The sequence below is a fragment of the Salmo salar genome, unplaced genomic scaffold (genome assembly GCF_905237065.1).
Source record: "Salmo salar unplaced genomic scaffold, Ssal_v3.1, whole genome shotgun sequence".
NCBI lineage: Eukaryota > Metazoa > Chordata > Actinopteri > Salmoniformes > Salmonidae > Salmo > Salmo salar.
Window position 1 is genome coordinate 5,001 of NW_025550844.1, and position 16,916 is coordinate 21,916.

The window sequence follows — 16,916 nt, forward strand, 5'->3', positions numbered from 1 at the left end:
GAGAAATTACAAACACTGTTCCCATCACTTTTTAGCACTGGTAGTTGGATAAAAATACAAACTTTATTTCCTTTCTCATTTGAACAGGGCAAAGGAGCATAAAGCACACACAAGCTGCATTCAGCAACAATATTCTTGTTTGTCTTATAAATACAAGGCAGATGCTAATTGAAAACACAAGGAAATTTGATCCTATTAAAAGGCAGGAAGCTGCTTTAGTCAATTCATCATTAAATGCTTACTACAAGGCAGTGTTGCTGATGAAATAGTGCAAGAGCACACCCTCGTGGACAAAAAATGCTTACACACTTGGTATTCCAAGAGCGGTCTCCCCATCCAAGTACTAACCAGGCCCGAACCTCTAGCTTCCGAGATCAGACAAGATCGGCTGATCCAGGCTGGTATATGGTCGTAAGGCGAGAATCAATCTCTTGCTACAACATATATAGTCAAAGTGAGTCTGATAAACAGACATTGCATTTTCACCAATTAGAAAGCAGCTTGAACTTTTGTGTCACTGAAAAGTAGAAGAAATAAACACTGTTCCCATCTTTTTAGCACGGTAGTTGGATAAAATACAAATTATTTCCATCATTTGAACAGGGCAAAGGAGCATAAAGCACACACAAGCTGCATTCAGCAACCAATATTCTTGTTTGTCTTATAAATACAAGGCAGATGCTAATTGAAAACACAAGGAATTTGATCCAAGCAGGAAGCTGCATTTAGTCAATTCATCATTAAATGCTTACTACAAGGCAGTGTTGCTGATGAAATAGTGCAAGAGCACACCCTCGTGGACAAAATGCTTACAGCACCTGGTATTCCCAGGCGGTCTCCCATCCAAGTACTAACCAGGCCCGACCCTGCTTAGCTTCCGACATCTAGACGGGATCCGGGGCGTACCCAGGCTGGTATGGCCGTAAGCCAGAAACAATCTCTTGCTACAACATATATAGTCAAAGTGAGTGTGATAAACAGACATTGCATTTTCACCAATTAGATAAGCAGCTTGAACTTTGTGTCACTGAAAAAGTAGAAGAAATTACCAAACACTGTTCCCATCACTTTTTAGCACAGGTAGTTGGATAAAATACAAACTTTATTTCCTTTCATCATTTGAACAGGGCAAAGGAGCATAAAGCACACACAAGTTTCTGCATTCAGCAACAATATTCTTGTTTGTCTTATAAATACAAGGCAGATACTAATTGAAAACACAAGGAAATTTGATCCTATTAAAAAGTCAGGGACGCTGCATTTTGTCAATTCATCATTAAATGCTTACTACAAGGCAGTGTTGCTGATGAAATAGTGCAAGAAGCACACCCTCGCTGGACAAAATGCTAGCACCTGGTATTCCCAGGCGGTCTCCCCATCCAGGTACTAACCAGGCCGACCCTGCTTGGCTTCCCGAGATCAGACGAGATCGGGAGTTACCGGCTGTAGTATGGCCGTGGCGTGAATCCAGTCTCTTGCGCCACAGCATATATAGTCAAAGTGAGTCTGATCAAAACAGACGTTTGAGTCAATTCATCATTAAATGCTTACTACAAGGCAGTGTTGCTGATGAAATAGTGCAAGAGCACTCCCTCGTGGAATAGTGCCACTTGGTTTTCCCGGGCGGTCTCCATCCAAGTACTAACAAACCGCGACCCTGCTTAGCTTCCGACATCAGAGCAAGATGCGGGCATTACCCAGGCTGGTATGGCCGTGGCGAGAATCAATCTCTTGCTACAACATATACCTAGTCCAAAGTGAGTCCTGATAAACAGACATTGCATTTTCACCAATTAGATAAGCAGCTTGAACTTTGTGTCACTGAAAAAGTAGAAGAAATTATAAACACTGTTCCCATCATTTTTACTCTAGGTAGTTGGATAAAATACAAACTTTATTTCCTTCCATCATTTGAACAAGGCAAAGGAGCATAAAGCACACACACAAGCTGCATTCAGCAACAATATTCTTGTTTTGTCTTATAAATACAAGGCAGATGCTAATTGAAAACACAAAAATTTGATCCTATTAAAAAGTCAGGCAAGCTGCATTTAGTCAATTCATCATTAAATGCTTACTACAAGGCAGTGTTGCTGATGAAATAGTGCAAGAGCACACCCTCGTGGACAAAATGCTTACAGCACCTGGTTCCCAGGCGGTCTCCACATCCAAGTACTAACCAGGCCCGACCCTGCTTAGCTTCCGAGATCAGACGAGATCGGGCGTACCCAGGCTGTGTATGGTAGTAGGCGAGAAACAATCTCACTTGCTACAACATATATAGTCAAAGTGAGTGTGATAAAAACAGACATTGCATTTTCACCAATTAGATAAGCAGCTTGAACTTTGTGTCACTGAAAAAGTAGAAGAAATTATAAACACTGTTCCCATCACTTTTTAGCACAGGTAGTTGGATAAAATACAAACTTTATTTCCTTCCATCATTTGAACAGGGCAAAGGAGCATAAAGCACACACAAGCTGCATTCAGCAACAATATTTAACTTGTTTTGTCTTTAAATACAAGGCAGATGCTAATTGAAAACACAAGGAAATTTGATCCCTATCTACAAAAAAGTCAGAGCCGGTTACATTTAGTCAATTCATCATTAAATGCTTACTACAAGGCAGTGTTGCTGATGAAATAGTGCAGAGCACACCCTCGTGGACAAAATGCTTACAGCACCTGGTATTCCCAGGCGGTCTCCCCATGAAGTACTAACCAGGCCCGACCCTGCTTAGCTTCCGAGATCAGACGAGATCGGGCGTACCCAGGCTGGTATATGGCGTAGGCGAGAAACAATCTCTTGCTACATCAATATAGTCAAAATGAGTCTGATAAACAGACATTGCATTTTCACCAATTAGATAAGCAGCTTGAACTTTGTGTCACTGAAAAGAGTAGAAGGAAATTATAAACACTGTTCCCATCACTTTTTCACTTGGGTAGTTGGATAAAATACAAACTTTATTTCCTTCCATCATTTGAACAGGGCAAAGGGGCATAAAGCACACACAAGCTGCATTCAGCAGCAATATTCTTGTTTGTCTTATAAATACAAGGCAGATGCTAATTAAGAAAACACAAGGAAATTTGATCCTATTAAAAAGGCAGGGCCAGCTGCATTTAGTCAATTCATCATTAAATGCTTACTACAAGGCAGTGTTGCTGATGAAATAGTGCAAGAGAACACCCTCGTGGACAAAATGCTTACAGCACCTGGTATTCCCAGGGTTCTCCCATCACAGGTACTAACCAGGCCCGACCCTGCTTAGTTCCGAGATCAAGGCGAGATCGGGCGTGACCCAGGCTGGTATGGCCGTGGCGAGAATCAATCTCTTGCCACAGCATATATAGTCAAAGTGAGTCTGATAAAACAGACATTTAGTCAATTCATCATTAAATGCTTAATACAAAGGCAGTGTTGCTGATGAAATAGTGCAAGAGCATACCCTCGTGGACAAAATGCTTACAGCACTTGGTTTTCCCAGGCGGAGTCTCCCATCAGAAGTACCTAACCAGGCACGAGCCTGCTTAGCTTCCGAGATCCAACGAGGGCGTACCCAGGCTGGTATGGCCGTGGCGAGAAAGAATCTCTTGCTACAACATATATAGTCAAAATGAGTCTGATAAACAGACATTGCATTTTCACCAATTAGATAAGCAGCTTGAACTTTGTGTCACTGAAAAAGTGAAAATTATAAACACTGTTCCCATCACATTTTAGCACAGGTAGTTGGATAAAATACAAACTTTATTTCCTTCCATCATTTGAACAGGGCAAAGGAGCATAAAGCACACAAGCTGCATTCAGCAACAATATTCTTGTTTGTCTTATAAATACAAGGCAGATGCTAATTGAAAACACAAGGAAATTTGATCCTATATTAAAAAAGTCAGGGCGGTGCATTTAGTCAATTCATCATTAAATGCTTACTACAAGGCAGATATTGCTGATGAAATAGTGCCAAGAGCACACCCTCGTGGACAAAATGCTTATAGCACCTGGTTTTCCCAGGCGGTCTCCCATCCAGGTACTAACCAGGCCCGACCACTGCTTAGCTTCCGAGATCAGACGAGATCGGGGCGGGCCCAGGCTTCGGCCATGGCCGTGGCGAAACATTCTCTTGCTACAACATATATAGTCAAAGTGAGTCTGATAAAACAGACATTTAGTCAATTCATCATTAAATGCTTAATACAAGGCAGTGTTGCTGATGAAATAGTGCAAGAACATACCCTCGTGGACAAAATACTTACAGCCACTTGGTTTTCCCAGGCGGTCTCCCATCCAAGTACTAACTCAGGCACGACCCTGCTTAGCTTCCGAGATCAGACGAGATCGGGCGTTTGCCCAGGCTGAGTATGGCCGTAGGCGAGAAACAATCTCTTGCTACAACATATATAGTCAAAATGAGTCTGATAAACAGACATTGCATTTTCACCAATTAGATAAGCAGCTTGAGCTTTGTGTCACTGAAAAAGTAGAAGAAATTATAAACACTGTTCCCATCACTTTTTAGCACAGGTAGTTGGATAAAATACAAACTTTATTTCCTTCCATCATTTGAACAGGGCAAAGGAGCATAAAAGCACACACAAGCTGCATTCAGCAACAATATTCTTGTTTGTCTTATAAATACAAGGCAGATGCTAATTGAAAACACAAAAATTTGATCCTATTAAAAAGGCAGGAAGCTGCATTTTAGTCAATTCATCATTAAATGCTTACTACAAGGCAGTGTTGCTGATGAAATAGTGCAAGAGACACCCTCGTGGACAAAAATGCTTACAGCCACCTGGTATTCCCAGGGGGTCTCCCATCCATACTAACCAGGCCCGGTCCTGCTTAGCTTCCCGAGATCAGGCAGCGATCGGGCGTGCCCAGCTGGTATGGCGTGGCGAGAAACAATCTCTTGCTACAACGTATATAGTCAAAGTGAGTCTGATAAAACAGACATTTAGTCAATTCATCATTAAATGCTTAATACAAGGCAGTGTTGCTGATGAAATAGTGCAAGAGCATACCCTCGTGGACAAAATGCTTGCAACACTCGGTTTTCCCAGGCGGTCTCCCATCAAAGTACTAACCAGGCGCGACCCTGCTTAGCTTCGAGATCAGACGAGATCGGGCGTACCCAGGCTGGTATGGCCGTGGCGAGAAACAATCTCTTGCTACAACATATATAGTCAAAATGAGTCTGATAAACAGACATTGCATTTTCACCATTTAATAAGCAGCTTGAACTTTGTGTCACTGAAAAAGTAGAAGAAATTATAAACACTGTTCCATCACTTTTTAGCTCAGGTAGTTGGATAAAATACAAACTTTATTTCCTTCCATCATTTGAACAGGGCAAAGGACATAAAGCACACACAAGCTGCATTCAGCAACAATATTCTTGTTTGTCTTATAAATACAAGGCAGATGTAATTGAAAACACAAGGAAATTTGATCCTATTAAAAAGTCAGGACGCTGCATTTAGTCAATTCATCATTAAATGCTTACTACAAAGGCAGTGTTGCTGATGAAATAGTGCAAGAGCACACCCTCGTGGACAAAATGCTTACAGCACCTGGTATTCCCAGGCGGTCTCCCATCCAAGTACTACCAGGCCCGGCCCTGCTTAGCTTCCGAGATCAGGCGGGTCGGGCGTACCCAGGTATGTGCCGGGCGAGAAACAATCTCTTGCTACAACATATATAGTCAAAATGAGTCTGATAAACAGACATTGCATTTTCACCAATTAGATAAGCAGCTTGAACTTTGTGTCACTGAAAAAGTAGAAGAAATTATAAACACTATTCCCATCACTTTTTAGACAGGTAGTTGGATAAAATACAAACTTTATTTCCTTCCATCATTTGAACAGGGCAAAAGGAGCATAAAGCACACACAAGCTGCATTCAGCAACAATATTCTTGTTTGTCTTATAAATACAAGGCAGATGCTAATTGAAAACACAAGGAAATTTGATCCTATTAAAAAGTCAGGGCGCTGCATTTAGTCAATTCATCATTAAATGCTTACTACAAGGCAGTGTTGCTGATGAAATAGTGCAAGAGCACACCCTCGTGGACAAAATGCTTACAGCACCTGGTATTCCCAGGCGGTCTCCCCGTCCAAGTACTAACCAGGCCCGACCCTGCTTAGCTTCCGAGATCAGGCGAGATCGGGCGTACCGGCTGGTATGGCCGTAGAGAAACAATCTCTTGCTACAACATATATAGTCAAAGTGAGTCTGAAAAACAGACATTTAGTCAATTCATCATTAAATGCTTAATACAAGGCAGTGTTGCTGGTGAAATAGTGCAAGAACATACCCTCGTGGACAAAATGCTTACAGCACTTGGTTTTCCGGCGGTCTCCCATCCAAGTACTAACCAGGCACGACCACTGCTTAGCTTCCGAGATCAGGCGAGATCGGGAGGACCCAGGTGGTATGGCGGGCGAGAAACAATCTCTTGCTACAACATATATAGTCAAAGTGAGTCTGATAAAACATTAGTCAATACATAAAATAAACAGTTTGCGAAATATGCAGAGCACACCCTCATGGACAAAATGCTTACAGCACTTGGTATTCCCGCGGTCTCCATCCAAGTACTAACCAGGCACGACCCTGCTTAGCTTCCGAGATCAGACGAGATCGGGCGATACCCAGGCTGGTATGGCCGTGGCGAGAAACAATCTCTTGCTACAATCATATATAGTCAAAATAGTCTGATAAACAGACATTGCATTTTCTCCAATTAGATAAAGCAGCTTGAACTTTGTGTCACTGAAAAAGTAGAAGAAATTATAAACACTGTTCCCATCACTTTTTAGCACAGGTAGTTGGATAAATACAAACTTTATTTCCTTTCATCATTTGAACAGGGCAAAGGAGCATAAAGCACACACAAGCTGCATTCAGCAACAATATTCTTGTTTGTCTTATAAATACAAGACAGATGCTAATTGAAAACACAAGGAAATGTGATCCTATTAAAAAGTCAGGAGCTGCATTTAGTCAATTCATCATTAAATGCTTACTACAAGGCAGTGTTGCTGATGAAATAGTGCAAGAGCACACCCTCGTGGACAAAATGCTTATAGCACCTGGTATTCCCAGGCGGTCTCCCATCCAGGTACTAACCAGGCCCGACCCTGCTTAGCTTCCGAGATCAGGCGCGATCGGGCGTACCCAGGCTGGTATGGCCGTAAGCGAGAAACAATCTCTTGCTACAACATATATAGTCAAAGTGAGTCTGATAAAACAGACATTTAGTCAATTCATCATTAAATGCTTAATACAAGGCAGTGTTGCTGATGAAATAGTGCAAGAACATACCCTCGTGGACAAAATCTTACAACTTGGTTTTCCCAGGCGGTCTCCCATCCAAGTACTAACCAGGCGCGACCCTGCTTAGCTTCCGGATCAGGAATCGGGCGTACCCAGGCTGGTATGGCCGTAGGCGAGAAACAATCTCTTGCTACAACATATATAGTCAAAATGAGTCTGATAAACAGACATTGCATTTTCACCAATTAGATAAGCAGCTTGAACTTTGTGTCACTGAAAAAGTAGAAGAAATTATAAACACTGTTCCCATCACTTTTTAGCACAGGTAGTTGGATAAAATACAAACTTTATTTCCTTCCATCATTTGAACAGGGCAAAGGAGCATAAAGCACACACAAGCTGCATTCGGCAACAATATTCTTGTTTGTCTTATAAATACAAGGCAGATGCTAATTGAAAACACAAGGAAATTTGATCCTATTAAAAAGGCAGGAAGCTGCATTTAGTCAATTCATCATTAAATGCTTACTACAAAGACAGTGTTGCTGATGAAATAGTGCAAGAGCACACCCTCGTGGACAAAATGCTTACAGCACCTGGTATTCCCAGGCGGTCTCCGATCAGTACTAACCAGGCCCGACCCTGCTTAGCTTCCGAGATCAGCCGAGATCGGGCGGACCCAGGCTGGTATGGCCGTAGGCGAGAAGCAATCTCTTGCTACAACATATATAGTCAAAGTGAGTCTGGTAAAACAGACATTTAGTCAATTCATCATTAAATGCTTAATCACAAGGCAGTGTTGCTGATGAAATAGTGCAAGAGCACACCCTCGTGGACAAAATGCTTACAGCACTTGGTTTTCCCAGGCGGTCTCCCCATCCAAGTACTAACCAGGCCCGACCCTGCTTAGCTTCCGAGATGAGGCGAGATCGGGCGTACCCAGGCTGGTATGGCCGTAAGCGAGAAACAATCTCTTGCTACAACATATATAGTCAAAATGAGTCTGATAAACAGACATTGCATTTTCACCAATTAGATAAGCAGCTTGAACTTTGTGTCACTGAAAAAGTAGAAGAAATTATAAACACTGTTCCCATCACTTTTTAGCACAGGTAGTTGGATAAAATACAAACTTTATTTCCTTCCATCATTTGAACAGGGCAAAGGAGCATAAAGCACACACAAGCTGCATTCAGCAACAATATTCTTGTTTGTCTTATAAATACAAGGCAGATGCTAATTGAAAACACAAGGAAATTTGATCCTATTAAAAAGTCAGGGACGGTGCATTTAGTCAATTCATCATTAAATGCTTACTACAAGGCAGTGTTGCTGATGAAATAGTGCAAGAGCACACCCTCGTGGACAAAATGCTTATAGCACCTGGTACTTCCCAGGCGGTCTCCCATCCAGGTACTAACCAGGCCCGACCCTGCTTAGCTTCCGAGATCAGACGAGATCGGGCGTGCCCAGGCTGGTATGGCCGTGGCGAGAAACATTCTCTTGCTACAACATATATAGTCAAAGTGAGTCTGATAAAACAGACATTTGGTCAATTCATCATTAAATGCTTAATACAAGGCAGTGTTGCTGATGAAATAGTGCAAGAGCATACCCTCGTGGACAAAATGCTTACAGCACTTGGTTTTCCCAGGCGGTCTCCCATCCAATACTAACCAGGCACGACCCTGCTTAGCTTCCGAGGCGAATCGGGCGTACCCAGGCTGTATGGCCGTGGCGCGAAACAATCTCTTGCTACAACATATATAGTCAAAATGAGTCTGATAAACAGACATTGCATTTTCACCAATTAGATAAGCAGCTTGAACTTTGTGTCACTGAAAAAAGTAGAAGAAATTATAAACACTGTTCCCATCACTTTTTAGCACAGGTAGTTGGATAAAAATACAAACTTTATTTCCTTCCATCATTTGAACAGGGCAAAGGAGCATAAAGCACACACAAGCTGCATTCAGCAACAATATTCTTGTTTGTCTTATAAATACAAGGCAGATGCTAATTGAAAACACAAGGAAATTTGATCCTATTAAAAAGTCAGGACGCTGCATTTAGTCAATTCATCATTAAATGCTTACTACAAGGCAGTGTTGCTGATGAAATAGTGCAAGAGCACACCCTCGTGGACAAAATGCTTACAGCACCTGGTATTCCCAGGCGGTCTCCCATCCAGGTACTAACCAGGCCGACCCTGCTTAGCTTCCGAGATCAGACGAGATCGGGCGGACGCAGGCTGGTATGGCCGTGCGAGAAACAATCTCTTGCTACAACATATATAGTCAAAGTGAGTCTGATAAAACAGACATTTAGTCAATTCATCATTAAATGCTTAATACAAGGCAGTGTTGCTGATGAAATAGTGCAAGAGCATACCCTCGTGGACAAAATGCTTACAGCACTTGGTTTTCCCAGGCGGTCTCCCATCCAAGTACTAACCAGGCACGAGCCCTGCTTAGCTTCCGAGATCAGACGAGATCGGGAGTACCCAGGCTGGTATGCGTAAGCGAGAAACAATCTCTTGCTACAACATATATAGTCAAAATGAGTCTGATAAACAGACATTGCATTTTCACCAATTAGATAAGCAGCTTGAACTTTGTGTCACTGAAAAAGTAGAAGAAATTATAAACACTGTTCCCATCACTTTTTAGCACAGGTAGTTGGATAAAATACAAACTTTATTTCCTTCCATCATTTGAACAGGGCAAAGGAGCATAAAGCACACACAAGCTGCATTCAGCAACAATATTCTTGTTTGTCTTATAAATACAAGGCAGATGCTAATTGAAAACACAAGGAAATTTGATCCTATTAAAAAGGCAGGAAGCTGCATTTAGTCAATTCATCATTAAATGCTTACTACAAGGCAGTGTTGCTGATGAAATAGTGCAAGAGCACACCCTCGTGGACAAAATGCTTACAGCACCTGGTATTCCCAGGCGGTCTCCCCATCCAGTACTAACCAGGCCCGACCCTGCTTAGCTTCCATCAGCGATAGATCAGACGAGATCGGGAATACCCAGGCTGGTATGGCCGGAAGCGAGAAGCAATCTCTTGCTACAACATATATAGTCAAAATGAGTCTGATAAACAACATTGCATTTTCACCAATTAGATAAGCAGCTTGAACTTTGTGTCACTGAAAAGTAGAAGAAATTATAAACACTGTTCCCATCACTTTTTAGCACAGGTAGTTGGATAAAATACAAACTTTATTTCCTTTCATCATTTGAACAGGGCAAGGAGCATAAAGCACACACAAGCTGCATTCAGCAACAATATTCTTGTTTGTCTTATAAATACAAGGCAGATGCTAATTGAAAACACAAGGAAATTTGATCCTATTAAAAAGTCAGGACGCTGCATTTAGTCAATTCATCATTAAATGCTTACTACAAGGCAGTGTTGCTGATGAAATAGTGCAAGAGCACACCCTCGTGGACAAAATGCTTATAGCACCTGGTATTCCCAGGCGGTCTCCCATCCAGGTACTAACCAGGCCCGACCCTGCTTAGCTTCCGAGATCAGACGAGATCGGGCGTAACCAGGCTGGTATGGCCGTAAGCGAGAAACATTTTCTTGCTACAACATATATAGTCAAAGTGAGTCTGATAAAACAGACATTTAGTCAATTCATCATTAAATGCTTAATACAAGGCAGTGTTGCTGATGAAATAGTGCAAGAGCATACCCTCGTGGACAAAATGCTTACAGCACTTGGTTTTCCCAGGCGGTCTCCCATCCAAGTACTAACCAGGCACGACCCTGCTTAGCTTCCGGATCAGACGAGATCGGGCGTACCCAGGCTGGTATGGCCGTAAGCGAGAAACAATCTCTTGCTACAACATATATAGTCAAAATGAGTCTGATAAACAGACATTGCATTTTCACCAATTAGATAAGCAGCTTGAACTTTGTGTCACTGAAAAAGTAGAAGAAATTATAAACACTGTTCCCATCACTTTTTAGCACAGGTAGTTGGATAAAATACAAACTTTATTTCCTTCCATCATTTGAACAGGGCAAAGGGGAGCATAAAGCACACACAAGCTGCATTCAGCAACAATATTCTTGTTTGTCTTATAAATACAAGGCAGATGCTAATTGAAAACACAAGGAAATTTGATCCTATTAAAAAGGCAGGAAGCTGCATTTAGTCAATTCATCATTAAACGCTTACTCAAGGCAGTGTTGCTGATGAAATAGTGCAAGAGCACACCCTCGTGGACAAAATGCTTACAGCACCTGGTATTCCCAGGGGGTTCTCCCATCAAGTACTAACCAGGCCCGATCCTGCTTAGCTTCCGAGATCAGACGAGATCGGGCGTACCCAGGCTGGTATGGCCGTGGCGAGAAACAATCTCTTGCTACAACATATATAGTCAAAGTGAGTCTGATAAAACAGACATTTAGTCAATTCATCATTAAATGCTTAATACAAGGCAATGTTGCTGATGAAATAGTGCAAGAGCATACCCTCGTGGACAAAATGCTTACAGCACTTGGTTTTCCCAGGCGGTCTCCCATCCAAGTACTAACCAGGCACGAGCCTGCTTAGCTTCGAGATCAGACGAGATCGGGCGTACCCAGGCTGGTATGGCCGTAAGCGAGAAACAATCTCTTGCTACAACATATATAGTCAATATGAGTCTGATAAACAGACATTGCATTTTCACCAATTAGATAAGCAGCTTGAACTTTGTGTCACTGAAAAAGTAGAAGAAATTATAAACACTGTTCCCATCACTTTTTAGAACAGGTAGTTGGATAAAATACAAACTTTATTTCCTTCCATCATTTGAACAGGGCAAAGGAGCATAAAGCACACACAAGCTGCATTCAGCAACAATATTCTTGTTTGTCTTATAAATACAAGGCAGATGCTAATTGAAAACACAAGGAAATTTGATCCAATTAAAAAGTCAGGAAGGTGCATTTAATCAATTCATCATTAAATGCTTACTACAAGGCAGTGTTGCTGATGAAATAGTGCAAGAGCACACCCTCGTGGACAAAATGCTTACAGCACCTGGTATTCCCAGGCGGTCTCCCATCAAGTACTAACAGGCCCGACCCTGCTTAGCTTCCGAGATCAGACGAGATCGGGCGTACCCAGGATGGAATGGCCGTGGCGAGAAACAATCTCTTGCTACATCATATATAGTCAAAATGAGTCTGATAAACAGACATTGCATTTTCACCAATTAGATAAGCAGCTTGAACTTTGTGTCACTGAAAAAGTAGAAGAAATTATAAACACTGTTCCCATCACTTTTTATGCACAGGTAGTTGGATAAAATACAAACTTTATTTCCTTTCATCATTTGAACAGGGCAAAGGAGCATAAAGCACACACAAGCTGCATTCAGCAACAATATTCTTGTTTGTCTTATAAATACAAGGCAGATGCTAATTGAAAACACAAGGAAATTTGATCCTATTAAAAAGTCGAGGACGGTGCATTTAGTCAATTCATCATTAAATGCTTACTACAGGGCAGTGTTGCTGATGAAATAGTGCAAGAGCACACCCTCGTGGACAAAATGCTTATAGCACCTGGTATTCCCAGGCGGTCTCCCATCCAGGTACTAACCAGGCCCGACCCTGCTTAGCTTCCGAGATCAGGACGAGATCGGGCGTACCGAGGCTGGTATGGCCGTGGCGAAACATTTTCTTGCTACAACTATATAGTCAAAGTGAGTCTGATAAAACAGACATTTAGTCAATTCATCATTAAATGCTTAATACAAGGCAGTGTTGCTGATGAAATAGTGCAAGAGCATACCCTCGTGGACAAAATGCTTACAGCACTTGGTTTTCCCAAGCAGTCTCCCATCCAAGTACAACCAGGCACGACCCTGCTTAGCTTCCGAGATCAGACGAGATCGGGAGTACCCAGGCTGGTATGGCCGTAAGCAAGAAACAATCTCTTGCTACAACATATAGTCAAAATGAGTCTGATAAACAGACATTGCATTTTCACCAATTAGATAAGCAGCTTGAACTTTGTGTCTGAAAAAGTAGAGAAATTATAAACACTATTCCCCTCACTTTTTAGCACAGTAGTTGGATAAAATACAAACTTTATTCCTTCCATCATTTGAACAGGGAAAAAGGGCATAAAGCGCACACAAGCTGCATTCAGCAACCATATTCTTGTTTGTCTTATAAATACAAAGGCAGATGCTAATTAGAAAGCTTCAAGGAAATTTGATCCTATTAAAAAGGCAGGAAGCTGCATTTAGTCAATTCATCATTAAATGCTTACTACAAGGCAGATGTTGCTGATGAAATAGTGCAAAGCACACCCTCGTGGACAAAATGCTTACAGCACCTGGTATCCCCAGGCGTTCTCCCATCCAAGTATAAGCAGGCCCGAACCCTCTCAGCTTCCGAATCAGACGAGGTCGGGCGTACCCAGGCTGGTATGAGCCGTGAAGCGAGAAACAATCTCTTGCTTACATCACATATAGTCAAAATGAGTCTGATAAAAAATTTACGGTGTTCGTCCGTCCGGTTAGTCAATTCATCATTAAATGCTTACCACAAAGCAGTGTTGCTGATGAAATAGTGCAAGAGCATATACCCACGTGGACAAAATGCTTACAACACTTGGTTTCCCCAGGCGGTCTCCCATCCCAGTACTAACCAGGCACGACCCTGCTTAGCTTCGAGGTCACGAATCGGGCGTAGCCAGGGCATGGCGTGGCGAGAAACAATCTCTTGCTACAACATATATAGTCAAAATAAGTCTGATAAACAGACGCTTGCATTTTCACCAATTAGATAAGCAGCTTGAACTTTGTGTCACTGAAAAAGTAGTAGAAAGTATAAACACTGTTCCCATCACTTTTTGACTTAGGTAGTTGGATAAAATACAAACTTTATTTCCTTCCATCATTTGAACAGGGAGAAGGAGCATAAAGCACACACAAGCTGCATTCAACAACAATATGCTTGTTTGTCTTATAAATACAAGAGGCAGATGCTAATTGAAAACACAAGGAAATTTGATCCTATTAAAAAGGCAGGGCGGTGCATTTAGTCAATTCATCATTAAATGCCTACTACAAGGCAGTGTTTGCTGATGAAATAGTGCAAGAACACACCCCCGTGGACAAAATGCTTACAGCACCTGGTATTCCCGGGCGGTCTCCCAGCCAAGTACTAACCAGGCCCGACCCTGCTTAGCTTACGAGATCAGATCGAGATCGGGCGTACCCAGGATGGTATGGCCGTAGCGAGAACAATCTCTTGCTACATCATATATAGTCAAATAGTCTGATAAACAGACATTGCATTTTCACCAATTAGATAAGCAGCTTGAACTTTGTGTCACTGAAAAAAGTGAGAAGAAAATTATAAACACTGTTCCCATCACTTTTTTAGCTCTGGTAGTTGGATAAAATACAAACTTTATTTCCTTCCATCATTTGAACAGGGCAAAGGAGCATACAAAGCACACACAAGCTGCATTCAGCAACAATATTCTTTTTTGTCTTATAACTACAAAGGCAGATGCTAATTGAAAACACAAGGAAATTTGATCCTATTAAAAAGTCAGAACGGCTGCATTTAGTCAATTTCATCATTAAATGCTTACTACAAGGCTAGTGTTGCTTGATAGAAATAGTGCAAAAAAGCACACCCTCGTGGACAAAATGCTTACAGCACCTGGTATGTTCCCAGGGGTCTCCCCATCCAGGTGCCAACCAGGCCCGACCCTGCTTAGCTTCCGAGATCAGACGAGATCGGGCGTACCCGGGCTGGTATGGCCGTAGGCGAGAAACAATCTCTTGCTACAACATATATAGTCAAAGTGGAAGTCTGATAAAACAGACATTTAGTCAATTCATCATTAAATGCTTACATACAAGGCAGTGTTGCTGATGAAACTAGTGCAAGAACATACCCTCGTGGACAAAATGCTTGCAACACTTGGTTTTCCCAGAGCGGTCTCCCATAGCAAGTACTAGCCAAGCACGACCACTGCTCAGCTTCCGAGATCAGGCGAGATCGGGCCTACGCAGGTATGGCGTGGCGAGAAACAATCTCTTGTACAACATATATAGTCAAAAATGAGTCTGATAAACAGACATTGCATTTTCACCAATTAGATAAGCCAGCTTGAACTTTGTGTCACTGAAAAAGTAGAAGAAATTATAAACACTGTTCCCCATCACTTTTAGCACAGGTAGTTGGATAAAATACCAAACTTTATTTCCTTCCATCATTTGAACAGGGCAAAGGAGCATAAAGCACACACAAGCTGCATTCAGCAACAATATTCTTGTTTGTACTTATAAATACAAAGCAGAATGCTGAGTGAAAAAACACAAGGAAATTTGATCCTATTAAAAAGGCAGGACGCTGCATTTTAGTCAATTCATCATTAAATGCTTACTACAAGACAGTGTTGCTGATGAAAATAATTGCAAGAGCACACCCTCGTCAGGACAAAATAGCTTACAGCACCTGGATTTCCCAGAGCGGTCTCCCATCGCAAAGTACCCCCTAACCAAACACGGCCCTGCTTAGCTTCCGAGATCAGACGAGTCCGGGCGTGGCCAGAGCTGCTGAGTATGGCCGTGGAGAAACAGTCTCTTGCTACATCATATATGGTCAAAATGAGGTCTGATGAAACAGACATTGCATTTTCACCAATTAGATAAGCAGCTTGAACTTGTCACTGAAAGATTAGAAATTATAAACACTGTTCCCATCACTTTTTAGCACAAAGGTAGTTGGATAAAATAGAAACTTTATTTCCTTCCATCATTTGAACAGGGCAAAGGAGCATAAAGCACACACAAGCTGCATTCAACAGCAATATTCTTGTTTGTCTTATAAATACAAAGGCAGATGCTAATTGAAAACACAAAAATTTGATCCTATTAAAAAGTCAGGACGGTGCATTTAGTCAATTCATCGTGATAAAGCTTACTACAAGGCAGTGTTGCTGATGAAATAGTGCAAGAGCATACCCTCGTGGACAAAGTAGCTTACAGCACTTGGTTTTCCCAAGAGCGGTCTCCCATCCAGAAAATACTAACCAGCACGACCACTGCTTAGCTTCCGAGATCGGAGACGAGATCGGGCATTACCCGAGGCTGAGTATGGCCGTAGGCGAGAAACAATCTCTTGCTACAACAATATAGTCAAAATGAGTCTAAGTAACAGACATTTGCATTTTCACCTATGGTAGATAAGCAGCTTGAACTTTGTGTCACTGAAAAAGTAGAAGAAATTATAAACACTGTTCCCATCACTTTTTAGCACAGGTAGTTGGATAAAAATACAAACTTTATTTCCTTTCATCATTTTGAACAGGGCAAAGGAGCACAAAGCACACACAAGCTGCATTCAGCAACAATATTCTTGTTTTGTCTTGTAAATACAAGGCAGATGCTAATTGAAAACACAGGAAATTTGATCCTATTTAAAGTCAGGGCGGTGCATTTAGTCAATTACATCATTAAATGCTACTACAAAGGCAGTGTTGCTGATGAGAAAATAGTGCAAGCACCCTCGTGGACAAAATGCTTACAGCACCTGGTATTCCCAGAGCGGTCTCCCATCGAAGTACTAACCAGGCCCGACCCTGCTTAGCT

At 41.9% G+C, this 16,916-nt stretch overlaps 2 non-coding genes and 17 pseudogenes across 2 annotated transcripts; all 19 read right to left on the minus strand.

The window, feature by feature from the left end:
• Positions 1 to 806: 806 nt before the first annotated feature.
• LOC123740057 (uncharacterized) lies at positions 807 to 928 on the minus strand (annotated as a pseudogene).
• A 1,745-nt stretch (positions 929 to 2,673) lies between these two features.
• Positions 2,674 to 2,793, minus strand: LOC123740045 (uncharacterized; annotated as a pseudogene).
• A 1,460-nt stretch (positions 2,794 to 4,253) lies between these two features.
• Positions 4,254 to 4,377, minus strand: LOC123740052 (uncharacterized; annotated as a pseudogene).
• Positions 4,378 to 6,086: 1,709 nt separating this feature from the next.
• On the minus strand, positions 6,087 to 6,204 carry LOC123740055 (uncharacterized; annotated as a pseudogene).
• An 887-nt stretch (positions 6,205 to 7,091) lies between these two features.
• Positions 7,092 to 7,210, minus strand: LOC123740047 (5S ribosomal RNA). The gene has a single exon (XR_006768118.1). It is a non-coding gene; the product is annotated as a 5S ribosomal RNA (ribosomal RNA).
• A 661-nt stretch (positions 7,211 to 7,871) lies between these two features.
• On the minus strand, positions 7,872 to 7,988 carry LOC123740043 (uncharacterized; annotated as a pseudogene).
• Positions 7,989 to 8,128: 140 nt separating this feature from the next.
• LOC123740042 (uncharacterized) lies at positions 8,129 to 8,248 on the minus strand (annotated as a pseudogene).
• Positions 8,249 to 8,658: 410 nt separating this feature from the next.
• Positions 8,659 to 8,777, minus strand: LOC123740039 (uncharacterized; annotated as a pseudogene).
• Positions 8,778 to 9,437: 660 nt separating this feature from the next.
• LOC123740041 (uncharacterized) lies at positions 9,438 to 9,555 on the minus strand (annotated as a pseudogene).
• Positions 9,556 to 9,692: 137 nt separating this feature from the next.
• On the minus strand, positions 9,693 to 9,810 carry LOC123740046 (uncharacterized; annotated as a pseudogene).
• A 942-nt stretch (positions 9,811 to 10,752) lies between these two features.
• Positions 10,753 to 10,871, minus strand: LOC123740035 (5S ribosomal RNA). Its single transcript, XR_006768116.1, has one exon. It is a non-coding gene; the product is annotated as a 5S ribosomal RNA (ribosomal RNA).
• Positions 10,872 to 11,010: 139 nt separating this feature from the next.
• LOC123740037 (uncharacterized) lies at positions 11,011 to 11,128 on the minus strand (annotated as a pseudogene).
• A 410-nt stretch (positions 11,129 to 11,538) lies between these two features.
• LOC123740044 (uncharacterized) lies at positions 11,539 to 11,656 on the minus strand (annotated as a pseudogene).
• A 139-nt stretch (positions 11,657 to 11,795) lies between these two features.
• On the minus strand, positions 11,796 to 11,913 carry LOC123740058 (uncharacterized; annotated as a pseudogene).
• Positions 11,914 to 12,322: 409 nt separating this feature from the next.
• Positions 12,323 to 12,438, minus strand: LOC123740049 (uncharacterized; annotated as a pseudogene).
• Positions 12,439 to 12,849: 411 nt separating this feature from the next.
• Positions 12,850 to 12,968, minus strand: LOC123740038 (uncharacterized; annotated as a pseudogene).
• A 136-nt stretch (positions 12,969 to 13,104) lies between these two features.
• On the minus strand, positions 13,105 to 13,222 carry LOC123740059 (uncharacterized; annotated as a pseudogene).
• Positions 13,223 to 14,428: 1,206 nt separating this feature from the next.
• Positions 14,429 to 14,547, minus strand: LOC123740036 (uncharacterized; annotated as a pseudogene).
• A 420-nt stretch (positions 14,548 to 14,967) lies between these two features.
• LOC123740056 (uncharacterized) lies at positions 14,968 to 15,088 on the minus strand (annotated as a pseudogene).
• Between the last annotated feature and the right edge of the window lie 1,828 nt (positions 15,089 to 16,916).